The sequence below is a fragment of the Chlorocebus sabaeus genome, chromosome 26 (genome assembly GCF_047675955.1).
Source record: "Chlorocebus sabaeus isolate Y175 chromosome 26, mChlSab1.0.hap1, whole genome shotgun sequence".
In the NCBI taxonomy this organism is placed as follows: domain Eukaryota; kingdom Metazoa; phylum Chordata; class Mammalia; order Primates; family Cercopithecidae; genus Chlorocebus; species Chlorocebus sabaeus.
In genome coordinates, this window is record NC_132929.1 from 42,247,694 (window position 1) to 42,266,243 (window position 18,550).

At 48.5% G+C, this 18,550-nt stretch overlaps 1 long non-coding RNA gene across 1 annotated transcript in view; it reads left to right on the plus strand.

The window, feature by feature from the left end:
• Positions 1 to 219: 219 nt before the first annotated feature.
• LOC140710386 (uncharacterized) overlaps positions 220 to 18,550 on the plus strand; it is a 39,196-nt gene continuing 20,865 nt past the window's right edge. Inside the window, exon 1 of the long non-coding RNA XR_012091359.1 lies at positions 220 to 605. This is a non-coding gene — a long non-coding RNA (uncharacterized lncRNA). The remainder of the gene's footprint in view (positions 606 to 18,550) is intronic.

Genomic DNA, 18,550 nt, shown 5'->3' on the forward strand with positions numbered 1-18,550 from the left:
AATGTGAGACCTGGAGTCAAAGGAGATCATTTTGGAGGTTTAAAATTTGGCTGCCCTGCTGAATTTCGGACTTGCCTGGGCCCTGTAACCCCTTTATTTCGGCCAATTTCACCCATTTAGAATGGCTGTATTTACCTAAAGTCTGTGCCCACATTGCATCTAGGAAGTAATAACTTGCTTTTGATTTTACAGGCTCATAGGTGGAAGGGACTTGCCTTGTCTCAGATGAGACTTTGGACTGTGGACTTTTGGGTTAATGCTGAAATGAATTAAGACTTTGGGGGACTGTTGGGAAGGCATGATTGGTTTTGAAATGTGAAGACATAGATTTGGAGGGGCCGGGAGAGAATGATATGGTTTGGCTGTGTCCCCATTCAAGTCTCAACTTGAATTAAATCTCCCAGAATTCCCACGTGTTGTGGGAGGGACCCAGGAGGAGGTAATTGAATTATGGGGGCTGGTCTTTCCCGTGCTATCCTCGGGATAGTGAATAAGTCTCACAAGATCTACTTTTGCTTCTTCCTCATTCTCTCTTGCTGCCACCATGTAAGAAGTGCCTTTCGCCCTCTGCCGTGATTATGAGACCTCCCCAGCCATGTGGAACTGTAAGTCAAATTAAGCCTCCTTTTCTTCCCAGTCTCGGGTATGTCTCTATCAGCAGTGTGAGAACAGACTCATACAGTGAGTTGTGAATGGAGGAGAGGGGTCAGGCAAGAGGCCAACGTCCAGGGGCCAGCACTCTCTTCCAGCGCCTTTCCCTTGAGTAAACATAACAGCACATACTTATGTGGAATCTTACGATTCCATTTATGAAAAATAACAAGCATATTTGTTTTATAGTGTAATATGAAGTTTCTCATGGGTCTGTTTGTTGTATCTATTGTTTCAGCTGGCCCTTGGTTATATTGTCTTGTCACCTTGTGTGCCTAGTTATCTTTTTTTTTCTTTTTTTTCTAAGATAGGGTCTCACTCTGTTTCCCAGGCTGGAGTACAGTGGCACGATTATGGCTCACTGCAACCTCGACCTCCAGGGCTCAAGCAATCCTTCCAATTCAACTTTCTGAATAGCTGGGACTACAGGCACATGGGAACATGCCTGGCTAATTTTTGTATTTTTTGTAAAGATGGGATTTCACCATGTTGTCCAGGCTGGTCTTGAACTCCCGAGCTCAAGTGATCTGCCTGCCTTGCCCTCCCTAAATGCTGGGATTACAGGCATAAGCTGCCACACCCGGCCTGGTTATATTGACTGTAGGATGGACATTTATTTCAGACATTATCTTAGAAATTACTTTAGGCTTAAATGATGTCCTGTTCCTTCATTTAGGACTTTAGTTAGCTTCTGCCAGGTTTGTGGAGGCACTAGTAATCCAAGGCCACCTTAATCAGTTTGCAAGGGTTGAGACTTTGACCTACCCCGGCAATTCAAAGCCTGAGTATAGTACTTGCAAGGGCCAGTTTGCTTCTGGTTCACCCTTACTCTTAAAATTTAAGTCCTTTGGGTTTCCCAGTCCCAACCGTGGGATAATTTCCTCACTGCAAGTTCTGTTGCTTGATGCCCTCAAGACTCTCATAGGCTCTGCTCAGCTTCTCAAGGTGGCAAACTCTACCATGGCCGAAGTGGCTTCCAGTGCTGGGCTCACTGGCCAGGCAATTTCTTCATATCTTCTTAGATCTTTGATGCTTTTAAGATGATTTTAAATATTGTGGCAAGTTTTTTTTTTTTTTTTTTTTTTTTTTTTACTAAATATAATATTTTATTATATCCATCAGATGAAGAGAGGTAATACAAGATCTTTTTTTTTATTATTATACTTTAAGTTCTAGGGTACATGTGCATAACGTGCAGGTTTGTTACATATGTATACTTGTGCCATGTTGGTGTGCTGCACCCATCAACTCGTCATTTACATCAGGTATAACTCCCAATGCAATCCCTCCCCCCTCCCCCCTCCCCATGATAGGCCCCGGTGTGTGATGTTCCCCTTCCCGAGTCCAAGTGATCTCATTGTTCAGTTCCCACCTATGAGTGAGAACATGCGGTGTTTGGTTTTCTGTTCTTGTGATAGTTTGCTAAGAATGATGGTTTCCAGCTGCATCCATGTCCCTACAAAGGACACAAACTCATCCTTTTTTATGGCTGCATAGTATTCCATGGTGTATATGTGCCACATTTTCTTAATCCAGTCTGTCACTGATGGACATTTGGGTTGATTCCAAGTCTTTGCTATTGTGAATAGTGTTGTGGCAAGTTTTAAAAGTTGCTTTCAGTAGGAAGATTGGTCTGAATAACTTAAACCTGCTTCTACTGAAAGTGGAGTTTCTCTCCAACTTAGTTCTAACATTAAACTTAGTTTTTTGTTTTTTGTTTTTTTCTTGAGGTGGAGTCTCACTCTGTTACCCAGGTGGGAGTGCAGTGGCATGATCTCAGCTCACTGCAGCCTTTGCCTCCCGGGTTCAAGCGATTCTCCTGCCTCAGCCTCCTAAGTAGCCAGGATTACAGGAGCCCACCACCACACCTGGCTCATTTTTGTATTTTTAAGTAGAGATAGGGCTTCACCATGTTGGCCAGGCTAGTCTCGAAGCCCTGGCCTCAAATGATCCGCCTGCCTCGGCCTCCCAAAGTGCTGGGATCACAAGCATGAGCCACCGTGCCTAGCCCTAACATTAACCTTAGTTCTAACATTACAGTGTTTCTACTTATTTTTTTGATCCTATAATTGTACATCTTTTTTTAAAACTGAAAATATTGCTATCTAACAAAATATACATATTTGCTTTTTCTAACAGTACAAAAACAAAAAGTTTCCAAATAACGACACTGCTATGGTTTGAATGTGTCCCCCAAGTTTGTGTGTTGAAAACTTAATCCCCAATATAGCAACGTGGAGAGGGGAGACCTTTAAAAGTTGGTCAGGTCATGAAGACCATCAATGAGTGGATTGATGTTGTTATTTCAAGAGTAGTTTTGTTATAAAAGTGAATTCAGCTGCTTCTTGTTCTCTCTTGCACGTGTGCTTTCTTTCTGTTGTGTGCACACATGGTCTTTCACTCTTCCGCCTTCCCCTATGTGATGAGGCAGCACAGAGGGCTAAGTCAAGGTCTCACTAGATGCCGGTCTCTTGATCTAGGACTTCCCAGCCTCCAGAACCATAATAAATTCATTTGTTATAAATTACCTATTCTCAGATATTCTGTTATAGCAACACACAGCAGACTCAGACATATACCAATATGAACAAGAAAAAACACAGCAAGCGGTGTCCACCCACCATCAATCCTGATGTTATCTGTCCCAGGTCTGTTTCTTGAGATCTTACTATGGTCTTTCCTCAGGCTGCTGTGGATACCCCAGGGCAACACCCTTCCCCTCTGGCTCAAGCTACCAGAGGAAATAAAAGTAAGGGTTGGCCAGGCGCGGTGGCTCACACTTGTAATCCTAGCACTTTGGAGGCCAAGGCGGGCAGATCACTGAGGTCAGGAGTTCGAGACCAGCCTGGCCAATATGGTGAAACCCTGTCTCTACTAAAAATACAAAAATTAGCCGGGCATGGTGGTGGATGCATGTAGTCCCAGCCACACAGGAGGCGGAGGCAGGAGAATCACTTGAACCCTGGAGGTGGAGGTTGCAGTGAGCCAAGACTGCACTCCAGCCTGAGTGAAAGAGTGAGATACTGTATCAAAAAAAAAAAAAAAAAAAAAAAAAAGTCAGGTTAGCTTCTAGATTTTTTTTTCTTTTTTTTGAGATGGAGTCTCGCTCTGTGACCCAGGCTGGAGTGCAGTAGCACGATCTCGGCTCACTGCAAGCTCTGCCTCCCGGATTCACACCATTCTCCTGCCTCAGCCTCCTGAGTAGCTGGAACTACAGGCGCCCGCCACCACGCCCGGCTAATTTTTTGTATTTTTTAGTAGAGACAGGGTTTCTCCATGTTGGTCAGGCTGGTCTCGAACTCCCAACCTCAGGTGATCCACCCGCCTCGGCCTCCCAAAGTGCTGGAATTAGAGGCATAAGCCACCACGCCCAGCTACCTAACACCCTCTTAACACCAAACTATTAGTGTCACAGCCAAGTAGCCCACCTGTAACAGCTCAAGGAGTTCACTTCGCCCACTGCCTAGACAGAGCTGATTTATCAAGACAGGGGAATTACAATAGAGAAAGAGTAATGCATGCAGAGCTGGCTGTGTGGGAGACCACAGCCTCCCAAGTAGCTGGGATTACAGGCATGTGCCACCGTGCCTGGCTAATTTTTGTAGAGGTGGGATTTCACCATGTTGCCCAGGCTGGTCTCAAACTTCTGACTTCAAGTGATCCACCTGCCTTGGTCTCCCAAAGTGCTGGGGTTACAGGTGTGAGCCACCGTGACTGGCCCACTCATTCATTCTTTAAACAGCTCCTGTAACACCATGTCAAGGGCCATGGCGGTGAACAAGACTGAGTCTCCACCCTCACAGAGCTCCCACGCAGGGGGAGCCACAGATGGCAGCCATGCTATGGTGCAGTAAAAGCAGTGACAGACAGCTGTGCAGAGTACTCCTCCAGCACTGAGGGGAGAGGGTGGGATGGAGTAGGTGGTCAGGAAAGCTTGGAACACACAGACTGATAAGTCCTAGGATATTTGTGCAGACAGAACAACAGACTGTTTAAAGCGTGGCCTGGCCAGCCTGGAAAACACAGAACAAATGGTTGCCGTGCTTGAGGGCCCTTGGTTGGGGAGGCAGGGAGACCCCAGCTGGGGCTGGTGGGGATCACACCGGAGCCTGGTGTGTTGGTCAGCTTGGATTCAGGCAGGCTGGGGTCCGGCCTCAACCATGTCTAGTGACCTCAGTTTCTTCATCTGAACAATATCACTCACACTAGAACCTTCCTCCCCATAGGGAGGCAAGGGAGTGCAGGGAGAGCAGGCTATGTCCAGGAAGCTGACCTTAGCGGGTCAGCTGGGCTCCAGCCAGCACAACCACTGCGGTGCTGAGCCCACTCACCTTCAAGGAAATCCCCTTCCCAATCTCCACTTTCCTTTTTCTTCCTCCTCTTTCTCCTCCTCCTCCTTCTTTCTCCTTCTCCCTCTCCTCCTCCTCCTTCTCCTCTTCTTTCTCCCCCTCTCCCTCCTCCTCCTTCTCCCCCTCCTCCTCCTTCTCCCCTCCTCCTCCTTTCTCCTTCTCCTCCTTCTTTCTCCTTCTCCCTCTCTTTCTCCTCCTCCTCCTTCCCCTCCTCCTCCTTCCTCTCCCCCTCCCCCTCCTTCTCCCCCCCTTCTCCTCCTCCTTTTCCTCCTCCTTTTCCCCTTCCTCCTCCCCCTCCTCCTCTTCCTCCTCTTTCTTCCTCTTCTCTTCCTCCTCCTTCTCTTCCTTCTCTTCCTTCTCCCCCTCCTCCTCCTTCTCCCCTCCTCCTCCTTTCTCCTTCTCCTCCTTCTTTCTCCTTCTCCCTCTCTTTCTCCTCCTCCTCCTTCCCCTCCTCCTCCTTCCTCTCCCCCTCCCCCTCCTTCTCCCCCCCTTCTCCTCCTCCTTTTCCTCCTCCTTTTCCCCTTCCTCCTCCCCTTCCTCCTCTTCCTCCTCTTTCTTCCTCTTCTCTTCCTCCTCCTTCTCTTCCTTCTCTTCCTTCTTCTCCTCCTCCTTGTCATCGTCGTCGTCGTCGTCTTCTTTTTTTTTTGAGACAGGGTCTTGTTCTGTCACCCAGGCTGGAGTGCAGTGGTGTGCACTGTAGCCTTGACTTTCTGAGCTCAAGTGATCCGCCCACTTTGACCTTCCAAAGTGCTGGGATTGCAGGTGTGAGCCACTGTGCCTGGCCACCTGCTTCCCTTCTTATATGAAGTATTGTGGGTGCCTCTTTACAATTCTGAAATGAAACTCACAGATAATATAACCAACCCACAGACATGATTAAAGATATATTTTCATAATTGTCATATGAAGGAGAAAGAAAAAGAAAGCAACTGATAATGAATAAAATGAAATGTATTTCAGTCTGTAAATATTTGAGCATCACTTCATTAGGAAAACTTTGTAAAGTTTAATTACTCCCAGCTTTTAGCTATAAACAGAAGCACTGAGAATGTGACAAGTGACATGCAAGTGGATACAAGGTATTATTCTGGTGAGTCAACTACCTGAGATGGTTTTCTGAGAGAGGACTATTTCTTGACAAAATTCTACACTAAACAAAGTACATACATGTAAATGACATTTACATAGTAGTTAAATTCCTGGCAGCACAGCTCCACCTCTCCCTCTGCCCATTCAAACTTGGCTTCCTTCCCTTCACAGGAGTTGATCCCAAGGGTGCTTTTTAATAAAAGCCCTACAGCCTAAACTACATGGCAGAGCCGGCTTTCTAGAGAACCCAGTCTGTGACACATGGCATTGGACAGCATAGGTTACTCATGTGACTGAAGTCCTGGGAAGGGAGGCTCATACCTGCTGGGGGCATTTGGGAGGAATGGAGCTGACTTGAAGTACAGGTAGTCCTTCAGTCTGAGACTGGGAGGAGGAGAAGGTCATTGTAGCTGGCCATTACCATTGTCATTGTAAGGGTGTGGCTTTGCAGTAGCACTTTATTCACACATTTCACAGGCGCGGGGGAATGGTGAGTCCTGGGGAATGGTGAGGTCCTGGGGTTGTGATGGAAGAGGAGGCTAGACTGCGCTTTATTTACAGGGCAATGGAGAGTCATTGAAGGCTTTAGAGTGGGGAGAGGTGTGACAGGTAGGCATTTTCAGAAAAGTGGTACAAATCCATGCTGTATTAAGAGAGTCTGCACCATTGCTGACTTTTGGATGAGATACCATGAGGCCTGCCCAGAGCGGGGGCCATGGGAGTGTAGATGTGAGAGATTCAGGAGTGGAAGATGCTGAACAAGGTGATTGTCGGGTATGGGAGTGGGACACAGGGAAGGGCCAGAGATGGCCCCAAGCCCAGCCCCAGCCCAGAGCCAAGCATGCAGAGGGTAACCACTGGGCAGGCATGGGTGGCTGCAGGGGCGATGGTTTTCTTCCTTCCTTGAGTGAGGAGATAGCTATGTCCAGGGTCTGCTTGGGGGTGCAGCAGCCTGTGGGGCACATCAGGCCTGGGGATTCCAGTGGTCTGAGGAATCTCAGTGGTCTGAGGAGAGGGGCCTGGAGAGGAAGGGCTGATGGATTAGGGTAACAATAGCTAAAGTAACATGGAACTCCCTCCAGCACACACACCCATTTCAATGGCTTAATCCATTAACAGTCTGATTTTCACTCCTGAAACGATCCCATGCAGGTGTTCCTGGCTGCCCAATAGCTCTCTTCTCCGTGGTGATTCAGGGACCCAGGCTCCTTCCAGCCTGTGGTTCTGCGAGCCTCTAAAGGCCTTGGCGTTCTGCACATTCCATGGATAGATGAGGAAAGTGGGACACATTTGTTTCTTACCTGCCTTGACCAGGAAGTAACACACATTACTTCTGCTCACGTCCCATTGGTGAGAACCAGTCACGGGGCCACACCCGGATGCAAGGCAGCCTGGGAAATGTAGTCCTTGGTTAGGCAGCCCATCCCAATGACAGTGCCACACCTGCGAAGGGAGCACAGTGTTTGGTAGACAGGTAGCCATCTTTGCCACAGCTGGTGCCAGCCAGCAAGAAATGCCCTCAGACCCCGGTGGGCTTCCATGGACAGGTGGATACCCGGAAGTGTTGAGGGGACCTGGAGGTACCTTGAGGGTGAGATCTGCCCACAGTAGAAAAGGTGCTGTAGCGTGTGTGGAGCGTGAGCCACGCATGCACCTTCATGTGTGATGTGGCACTTGTATGCTCTGTATTATATACAGTCTTTTCGTTTCAAGAAAAGAAAAATGGCTCAGAGCAGTCTGAGTTCCGTGAGGCTTGCAGGCCCAGACAGCCATGAGTGTGGGACTTCAGTCACGGCCCTCCTCCTCTGTACCCATGCTTGGGGACAACTGTTTAAAGACGTTTTGTTCCTGACAGCTACCTCACCCATTATCTTCATTTTCCTAGAATAGGTCACACAAAAAACAACGTGGCTGAGCATGGTGGCTCATGCCTGTCATTCCAGCACTTTGGGAGGCTGAGGTGGGCAGATCACCTGAGGTCGGGAGCTCAAGACCAGCCTGGCCAACATGGAGAAAACTGGTCTCTACTAAAAATACAAAACTAGCCAGGCATGGTGGTGCATGCCTGTAATCCTAGCTACTTGGGAAGCTGAGGGAGGAGAATTGCTTGAACCTGGGAGGCAGAGGTTGTAGTGAGCCGAGATCATGCCATTGCACTCCAGCCTGGGCAACAAGAGTGAAACTCCGTCTCAAAAAAACAAAACAAAACAAAACAAAACAAAACAAAAACAATGTATAGCCAATCAATAGCTTATGTCATTTTATGTAAATTATTGGTAAACAATTCAGGAACTACCTCTTTTTTTTTCCTTTAAAACTCACTTGTTTTGACCAGGCAGGGTGATGCATGCCTATAATCCCAGCATTTTGGGAGGCCAAAATGGGCGGATTGCTTGAGCTTAGGAGTTTGAGGCCAGGGTGGGCAACAGGGAAAAATCCCACCTCTGTAAAAAAATACAAAGATTAGCTGGGCGTGGTGGTGCAGCACCTGTAGTCCCAGCTACTTGGGAGGCTGAGGTGGGAGGATGACTTGAGCCTGGGAGGTTGAGGCTGCAGTGAGCTGAGATCATGCCATTGCACTCCAGCCTGGGTGACAGAGTGAGACCCCCTTTCAAAACAAAACAAAACAAAATACCCACTTGTAACCACTGCTAATTGGAGCATACATTCAACTTGAATATATGCTTCCAAGTAGCCACCCTCAAGCTTGGCCCAAATAAACTCTCTACTTATATTAATTCTGCCTCAGCTTCTTCCATTTAGGTTGTTTTCTGTTCCTTCTTTATCTTTTTCTTTTTTATCGTTTGCCCTGCCCCCCTCAGTTTTCTTTTCCAGCATAACAAATTACCACATACTTAGCAACCTAAAATGACGTCTATTGATTAGCTCACAGTTCTGTGGGTCAGAGTCCAGGTGAGAATGACTGGATTCTCTGCTTAGGGTTTCAGAGGGCTGAAATCAAGATGTTGGCTGGGCTGGGCTCTTATCTGAAGGTTATCTGCTTCCAGTCTCCTTCAGGTTGTTGGCGGAATTTAGCTCCTTCAGTTGTAGGACTGAAGTCTCTGTTTTCTTGTTGGGTCAGCTAGGGCTTGCTCTCAGCAACTGGCAGCCACTCTGTATTGTGTGTGGCCCCTCCATCTTCAAAGCCAGCAATGGTGCATTGAGTTCTTCAGATGCTTCAAATCTCTGACTTCTCCAGCTCTCAGTACCTAAAATTCATGTTTATTTACTTTTTTTCCATCTCTGTTTTCTGGAATATAAACTCTGCAAGAGCAGAAATCTTGTGTTTTGTTTAATACTGCACCCAGCAACTAGATTGCTGCCTAACACATAGTAGGCATTCAACACATATTTCTCGAATGAATGAAGGGATGGATATCTGAATAAATGAATCACAGGGCATGGCACGTGGCAGGAGTTTGGTAACCTTCCTCAAGGTGGCTGTAGTAAAAGATTTGGGCACTTTCACAGGGCAAGGAGGTCAGCATATCTGGGTACCCCCTTTCCCCAGAGAGGAGGAGAACTCAGGAAGCACTTGTTGAATGATGAAGGGGTAGGGCAGCACTGGATTGGGACTCCAAAGACCTAGACTTGAGTCCTGTCCATCCTATCACTAGCCATCGGACACAGGTGCTCCTGGCTCCCATCCCTTCCTGGTTGCTCTCTGAGAGGCCTGATACCTGGCTGGGACTGGGCCACTTAGGTCAAGTGCTCATGGAAAATTCTGTTCCTCACTGTCAGGGGCATTAGCCTTTTGATCCTAATTTTCTTTTCTGCAAAGTGGACATAATCATATCACAAAAGGATATTGTGAGAATTAAGTATGAATTAATATACTCAACAAATATTTGTCAGGCACCTACTCTATGCCAGGCACAGTTCTGGGCCCTGGGGATATAGCAGCAAAGATAACAGCAAAGATGACGTGTGCTTGCAGGGTCCTAGCGGAACATCATAGCCTGTACTTGGGCGGTAGTCAGAGTCACTGGCTTTAGACAGACATTTAAGGACCTCATGCTGAGGCCCTGTTTCTTCCTCCAAGTCTCTGTGCTTTCGCCATCCCTCTTCCTGCTGCTGCCTGCCGCAGACAGCCTCCTGCACCTTCCCCCACGCCCTAGAGCAGACATCTCCCCTTTCTCACTGGGAGGACACCGCTGCCTCCCCTGAGCTCAAGTGAGCAAAGTGATGGCAGCATCGGTGTCTCCACCATCAGCTCTATCCAAGCGTTCTGGGAATTGGTCCTTAGATGTCTCCTGGGACATTTAAGGCAATTAAGGGGCGAGGTGGGTCACACCTGCAATCTCAGCACTTTGGGAGGCTGAGGCAGTACGATCTCTTGAGCCTGGGAATTCAAGCCCAGCCTGGCCAACATGGCAAAACCCTGTCCCTACAGAAAGTTGAAAAGTTACCTAGGTGTGATCCTGTCATCCCAGCTACTCTGGAGGCTGAGGTAGGAGGGTCATGGGAACCCAGGAGTCCGAGGAAGCAATGAGCCATGATCGTGCCACTGAACTCCAGCCTGAGTGACAGAGCAGACTCTGTCTCAAATAAAACATTTAAGGCAAATATTTATTGATGTCCAGTTATGTGCTATGTCCACTTCCTCTAGGTAGCCTTCCCAGACTGCCCACATGAGGGCAGATCCCTCTGAGCAGCCAGTCCGGCCTGCCTTATCTCCTCTAGCACTTTGTGCCCCACCCCACTGGGAGTCCTTATCTTATCTCCATTCCTGCTCCCTGGCTGGGAGGGCTGCTAGGGTAAGTTGCCTGAGGAAGCAATTGATTGAAGTCTTGCAAATTCCAGCTTTGACCCCTGCAACTCTTCACACTTGAGAAAATCGAGGCCAAAATAGAGTCTTCTGTTTTGCAGTTACCATTCCATGGCTCTAACCTCTTTCCTTTCACTTCCTGCTACTCCAAATGACTCCTTTATCCACATCTTTAATTCTAGTGTTATTCTACTGCCTACTGCCACCCCAACTCATAGATCCTCTCCAGTTCCCCAGTGTTAAGAAACCCTCCCTCCACCCTGCCCTACAGATGCCTGATGAGTGAACAGACGATGCTGGCAGGTGAGCGTGGTGGGAAGAGGTGGGCTGGGGTCCTGGCCTCTGCCCTGCCTTGCTGTGTGATTGTGGGGGAGACCCACAGTCACTCGGAGCCCAGGCTCCCTATGGGTTACATGGGGATGGTTACGCTCAATGTCATGGGGGCCCTAGTGTGACGCAGCCTGCTTGGAGTGCAGAGAGCTATAGAGACGGACACAGGGAGGCCATCTGTCTGTGGGTCAGAGAAGGCTCTGGACAGGAGTCACTCTTAGCAAGAGAGGCAGGCCCAGGACAAAGTTGGCTCTCAGAGGGGATGGGTCACCTGGGCACAACAGGGAGCCTTGGGTTGTCATTGGGAGAGGGGACTTGATTCCAGCCAAGGGAACCATGGAAGAAGAACATTTTTTAACAGTGGAATAAATTCATGTTTGTGAGCTGTTCTTTCCCGTTACGTAACAGTCTCTATGAGATACACTTTGGGAATCTCCAGACATACTTAGAGAAACTTGGCGGAGGACTGGCCAGGTGGCCTCAGCAGGAGGGGACCACAGCCTGGGAAATATGATGGTTCATACACAGATCGAAGCTCTGAATGACACAACATCATCAGTGCCACTAACCAACGCCTCCTTCCCTCCTGAGAGTAGGGGCTGCTGCTTCTGCCTGTTTGTGGGTTCTGTAACATCCACCTAAGCAGCTACCCCATAGTAGACATGCATGGTTGCAGATTAAAGGGGATATCTGCACAGGCATACCATGCATGTATGTTCATCCTCCCTCTGGGGACCATCTTGGCTGCTATTCCTTCAGCCCAGGTAGTAGAGAGCTGACCTGGTAGAAAGGATCATGGAGAACCTGGTGCCTGCCTGCTGAGAGCAGGAGGCTGCAGACGTCAGGGAAGAGGAATTCAGGCTGCCTGAAAGCAGAGTGAGGATGGAAGAAGGGGAAAAGGCCGCATTTTATCCTAGCACAGAGTTACCGGGCATGAATACACGCATGTGTGAATGTACATGTGTGTGTGCTTGCTTGCTTGTGCACATATGTGTGAAGCAGGAACCCAGGAGACTGACATTTCAATGGCTGAGCTCCAAGTCAACTCCCAAGAAATTTCTAAATCAAAAGACATTTTGTCTTGCCTCCTGCTGTATCCCTCGTGTCCTCAGAAATGACTTGCAGGCTGGCTGGCTGGCTGGATTTCAGGTACTGAGGCAAGATCACTGGTGCTCACAGCCGGGGGTCCTGTTTGGAGCACCCCTGCCAGGCACCCTCCCGCCTAGCCCTGCCCCTTTGCCCAGAGGCCTCCTAAGCTCCTTTTACTTTGCTGCTCTGCCACTGTCAATGCCCCACCAACCTCCGGAGGTCTGAGGTGGCTGTTTGTCAGGTCCTTGCCCACGGGAAGGGTAGAAGCAGGAGTGGACGTGTGCGCATCCCCTTTTAGGGCACGGCCTGAAAGTTGCATCTGTCCCAAGTGCTCCTGCCCACGATGACGGAGCTCAGTCACATGGTGCCACCTAGCTGTAAAGCAGGCTGGAAAAGGTGACCTTTACCTGGTGGCTGTGGGCCCAGCCAAAACACAGGGATTCTGTTACTAAGGGAAGGAGAGAATGGGTATTGGAGGACAGTTAGCAATTTTGTCCACAAAGTGAGAGAGAGTGAATATGGAGGCGGGGACACCAGGCAAGAGGCCACTGCAGTATTCCAGGTGAGAGATTATGGTGGCCCAGACTGGGATGATTCTGGAAATATGGAGAAGGTAGGATCCACAGGATTTGGTATTAAATACTGAGGATGAAGGAGAAGGCGGAATCAGGGACAACATCTGTGTGTCTGGCCTGGACATCTGGCATACTTATTTAGCACACATTGATCAAGTCCATCCCACTCAACAGGCACCAGGCCTCGGTCCTGCTGCAGACATGTGGCACCATCTCTGTCCTCAAAGGCATTGGAGGGGAAAGGGTAACCCCAGAAAACACAGGGAGAGCTGTTGATGGCTGGAAATCAGTGAGGACTGACTGTGGGTGGGCAGGATTCCAGGGGAAGCAGAGATTGTCTTGAACATAAGGATCATTTGGTAGGGCTGCGCACTCCTAGGGGAGAAGGCGGGCATTTCGGGCAGGTAAGCAGGAGGACTCTAGACTTGGAGGTGGCCTAAGTTATCAGAAAAATCTTTCTGGTGCCGGCAGTGGTGGCCATGGTGCAGCAGGAGATCTGACTTTGGAACCAGATGGTTCTTAATTCAAATCCTGGCTCTGTTTTCATGCATTGCTGGTGAAATTGTAAATTGGATCAGCCTCTATGCTAGATTATTTGGCATTATTAATCAAAACTACAAACACACATACCCCTGTAGGAATTTATTCTACAGATATACTCACTTATGTGTGAAGCAACAAATACACAGGGCTATTCACTGCAGCGTTATTTTTGTAACTGCAAAAGATTGGAAACAACCCAAATGTCCACCAGTAGGGGACTGGGTAAATAAATTAGGATATACAATTGATCCTTGGGTAATATGGATTTGAACTGTGAAGTCCACCTATACATGGATTCTTTTCAATGACTATATTGAAACTTTTATGGAGATTTGCCACAATTTGAAAAAACTCACAGATGAATTGTATGTGTAGTCTAGAAGCATTGAAAAAATTAAGAAAAAGGTATGTCATGAATGCTTAAAATATATGTAGATACTAGTGTATTTTATCATTTACTACCATAAAATGTACACAGACTCATTATGAGAAGTTAAAATTTATCAAAACTTACACACACATTTAAGATCATATATGGTACCATTCACAGTTAAGAGAAATGTGAGCAGATGTAAAGATGCAGTATTAAATCATAACTGCCTAAAATTAACTGTGGTATGTACACTACTACTGTAATAATTTCACAGCGACCTCCTGTTGCTGTTGCAGGGAGCTCCAGTGATGCACATATCTGCTTAGATCCCTGTGTGACGCTAATCATCTCCGCATGAGCGGTCGTCTCTCTAGTAAATTGCATGTGGCAGACAAAGCGGTCTCTCACAGCTCTGGCGTGTTTTTAATTGTGTTTAGTGCAATACCATAAACCTTGAATCACATAATGGAACCCATATGAAGTGCCACTAGTGATGCTGGAGGTGCTCCCAAGAAGCAGAGAGAAGTCATGATTTTACAAGGAAAAGCTGAATTGCTTAATATGTACTGCAGATTGAGGTCTACAGCTGCAGTTGCTGCCATTATTCAAATAGATGATTCATCTTGTAAACAGACATTGTAAACGTATGGTATTGATAAATACAGTTCAGTACTGTCAATGCGTTTTCTCTTCCTTAGGTTCTTTTCTTTTCTTTTTTTCTTTTTGAGACAGGGTCTCAATCTGTTGCCCAGACTGGAGTGCTGTGGCATGATCTTGGCTCACTGCAGCCTCTGCCTCCTAGGCTCAAGCAATCCTCCCACCTCAGCTACCCAAGTAGCTGGGACTACAGGCGCGCACCACCACATCCAGCTAATTTTTGTATTTTTAGTAGAGAGGGGGTTTCGCCATGTTGGCCACGCTGGTCTCGAACTCCTGGCTTCAAGTGATTCACCTGCCTTGGCTTCCCAAAGTGCTGGGATTACGGGTGTGAGCCACTGCACCCGGCTTCCTTAGGATTGTCTTTTTTGTTTTCTTTTTCTTTCTTTTTTTTTTTTTTTTCAGACAGAATTTCACTCTTCCTGCCCAGGCTGGAGTGAAATGGTGCAATCTTGGCTCACCATAGCCTCCGCCTCCTGGGTTCAAGCGATTCTCCTGCCTCAGCCTCCTCCTGAGTAGCTGGGATTACAGGCATGTGCCACCACACCCAGCTAATTTTGTATTTTTAGTAGAGACGGGGTTTCTCCATGTTGGTCAGGCTGGTCTTGAACTCCTGACCTCACGTGATCCGCCTGCCTCAGCCTCCCAAAGTGCTGGGATTACAGGTGTGAGCCACCACGCTCGGCCAGGATTTTCTTCATAACATTTTATTTTCTTTAGCTTACTTTATTGTGAGAAGACAGTATATAATACATACACAAAATATGTGTCAATTGGTTATGTTACTGTTAAGATTTCTAGTGGATTATTAGTAGTTAAGTTTTGGGGTAGTCAAAAGTTATACGTGGATTTTTGACTGTGCAGGGAGTCAGCACCCCAACCCCCAGGTTGTTCAAGAGTCGTCTGTATTTATGCAATGGAATATTATGTGAAAAAGTATGAAGTGGCCAGGCATGGTGGCTCACACCTATAATCCCAGCACTTTGGGAGGCCAAGGCAGGCAGATCACCTGAGGTCAGGAGTTTGAGACCAGCCTGGCCAACATGGTAAAACCCTGTCTCTACTAAAAATACAAAACTTGGCCAGGTGTGGTGGCGCATGCCTGGAATCCCAGCTACTCAGGAGGCTGAGACAGGATAATCACTTGAACCTGGGAGATGGAGGTTGCAGTGAGCCGAGATCAGGTCACTGCACTCCAGCCTGGGTGACAGAGCAAGACTCTGTCACAGGAAAAAAAAATAAAAGTGAAACTGTTCTTAGCTCACAGGCTGTACAAAAATAGGCAATGTGGCCCTGTAGCCCTCAATCCTATCCTCTCAAATTCTCTGATAGGCAGAAAAGGCACTAGCACCAATGCCTTCATCTGTCTGGATCTTTGCCTCCTGGGAGGCCATTGGCCATGATGCTAACACCTGTCCCTACTGCTGGGTGCCTGTTTCCAGAATAAAGGAGGAAGGGGTGGACCCCTGGGCTCTGTTTCCTGATAAGTCCAAGACCTTTGAAGATCCGGCTTCTCCTAAATTAGAAACAGGCCTTCCCAAGAGCCTGACCCTTCTAAGTTGGGCCAGGAACTGGGGTCATCTCGGGGCAGGAAGAGGGGCAAAGGTTGGCCCCAAGGCTGCCGCTCTTCCTCTCTGTCCTTCACGGGTTTCAAGCCTGCCTCTGGGCCAGCCTCCGACACAGGCAGCTAAGGTGGCTTCAGGGGCGCTGGGCTCAGAGAGGGGCGAGGGAGGCTGATATGTACCTGGGCCTTCCTTCCTGTGGTAGGAATGGGGTTGGGAGATTTTCTTGAAAGCCTGAGGGTGGAAGGCTCCGATGAGGAGGACTGTGCTGACCACTTCCTTCCAAGATAGCATCTCTGATCTCCTTTCTGTTCTTTAGTTTTGACTGATCTCCTCTTTCCTACCCTCTTTTCTTCCTCCACTCTCCGAACCTGTCTCTGTTTCCTTCGTCTCTAATCCCCCAGCACCCCCACTCTGCTGCCTCTGAACCTTTGCTCAGATAGCTCTCTCCGCCTGCCGTTCCTGTCTCCCATTCCCACTGGAAAGTACCATTTTTCTGATCCCATCTCCTCGCTCCAGTGGGCCGGCCTGGGAGCTGTCTTCCAGATGATGTGCACATGGAGCTGGCCTGATGAGAATCACGCCCCAGTTCTGTGGCCCCCGATTGCCCGGAGGGCACCTCCAGGCCCCTCATCCTGGCATTCAAGGCCTCTCATAATCTGTCTCCGGCTGCCTTCCCCATCCAACGGCCCCTTACTGCCCTCAGAGCGCTAGGAGGGGAGGGAATAGTGTAACCTAGGGCTGGACAATAGAAATATAATGTGAGCCACATGTAGAATTTTTAGTAGCCACATTTATTTTATTTTTAAAATTATTTATTTATTTATTTTAATTTAATTTAATTTTTTTGAGACGGAGTCTCGCTCTGTCACCCAGGTTGGAGTGCAGTGGCATGATCTCGGCTCACTGCAAGCTCTGCCTCCCGGGTTCATGCCATTCTCCTGCCTCAGCCTCCCAAGCAACTGGGTCTACAGGCACGTGCCACCACATCCATCTAATTTTTATTTTTAGTAGAGATGAGTTTCACCGTGTTGGCCAGGCTGGTCTTGAACTCCTGACCTCAGGTGGATCTGCCCACCTCAGCCTCCCAAAGGGATTGCAGGCATGAGCCACTGTACTCGGCCTGCCACATTTAAAAAGTAAAAATAGGATTAATTTGAATAATATACATTGTGGAAGCCATTATATTTCAAATGTTATTTCAACATGTAATTGATATAAAATCATTAATGAGATATTTCACGTTTTTTTCTACCAAGTCTTCCAGATCCGGTGTGTGGTTTATGCTCACAGCACATCACCATTTGCAGGAGCCGTCCTTGGGTTCCCAGAAGCCACACATGGCAGGTGGCCCCTGTACTGCACAGATCAGGTCCTGCCTAACCCTAACCCCCAACCCTTCACCCTCAAAAATGTAGGTGTAATAGAAGGTCCTGTGGGGATTAAACTTGCAAGGGTTTTCTTTTCTTTTTTCTTTCCCAGGGTAGAAGTGAAGGGAGATTATACCTGTTAGAAGCTTGGTGTATGCTCAGAGTCCTGGGCATACAGGAGTCAACCAAGTCTTGTCTAGGAAGCGGGGAATGGGCAGCCCTTTGTGTACAAGGGTTATGAAAGGAGAGGTTTTGACATGGGTCCTCAGAAGAGAACCAGGTGTCTGCACCAGGCATGTGTATGTGTGCGCGCATGTGCGCTGCAGGCAGCTCATTACCCTGGAGGACAGGGGAGTGGGCTCTTGTCAGCACAGCTTGGAACGGGAAAGCTATGCTCTGGAACCCTGTGGAGTCCTGGCTGGGGGCAGCAGGAAGGTTTCTAGGAGGGGGACCTGGGTGTCCTTTCTTTTCTTTTCAGCACCTTCCATCCCTCCCTTTTTCATGCCCCCTTTCTCCCCTTGCCCTAGAACTAACAAGGTGGGCACTGCAGGTGCAAAGGCCCATATCTACCTGCTTCTGCTTGGAATGCCCAGGCTCTGAGTGGTTCTGAGGAGAGTCCTGGGAGAAGGGGCTGCAGAGGCTGGATTCTGTCCACCTGGAGGCCTGACTTCCAGGCGCAGAGCCCCTCATACGCCTGCACATTGCGACTGGGCAGGCAACCCAGTTCACCTGTCTGTGGCTTCAGACACCAGCACCCTCCCCTCAGTCACTTATAAAATGTGTGTGGGTGTGGGAAGGGGATCCCAGACTAAGGGTGGTGCAGGGGGCTGTCTGGGGCACTGGGTTGATGGCTGGGGTCTCTAGGACAGGCCTGGTATAAAGGGTCATTCATTGTGACAGGTGTGCGGTGGGTACTGGCCTGGTCGTGGCCAGCCGGAGCTTTCAGCAGGATGTAATCAGGGCTGAGGTACACACCTCCCTCCTGAGCTTGAGCTGTGCTCTTGGCAGAAGTCACTGTTTCAGACTGGAACACCGTGTTGGTAACAGGCAGCCTGGCCTGGCCAACTAACCATACAGCTAGAAGGTCACCTCGTGACCAACTGGTGCAGCCTCTCGTGGTACAGATGGGCAAATGGAGGCCGCTGGCGGAGGGAGAAACTGAAGACTGACTCAGGGCGAGAGTGCGCCACACTA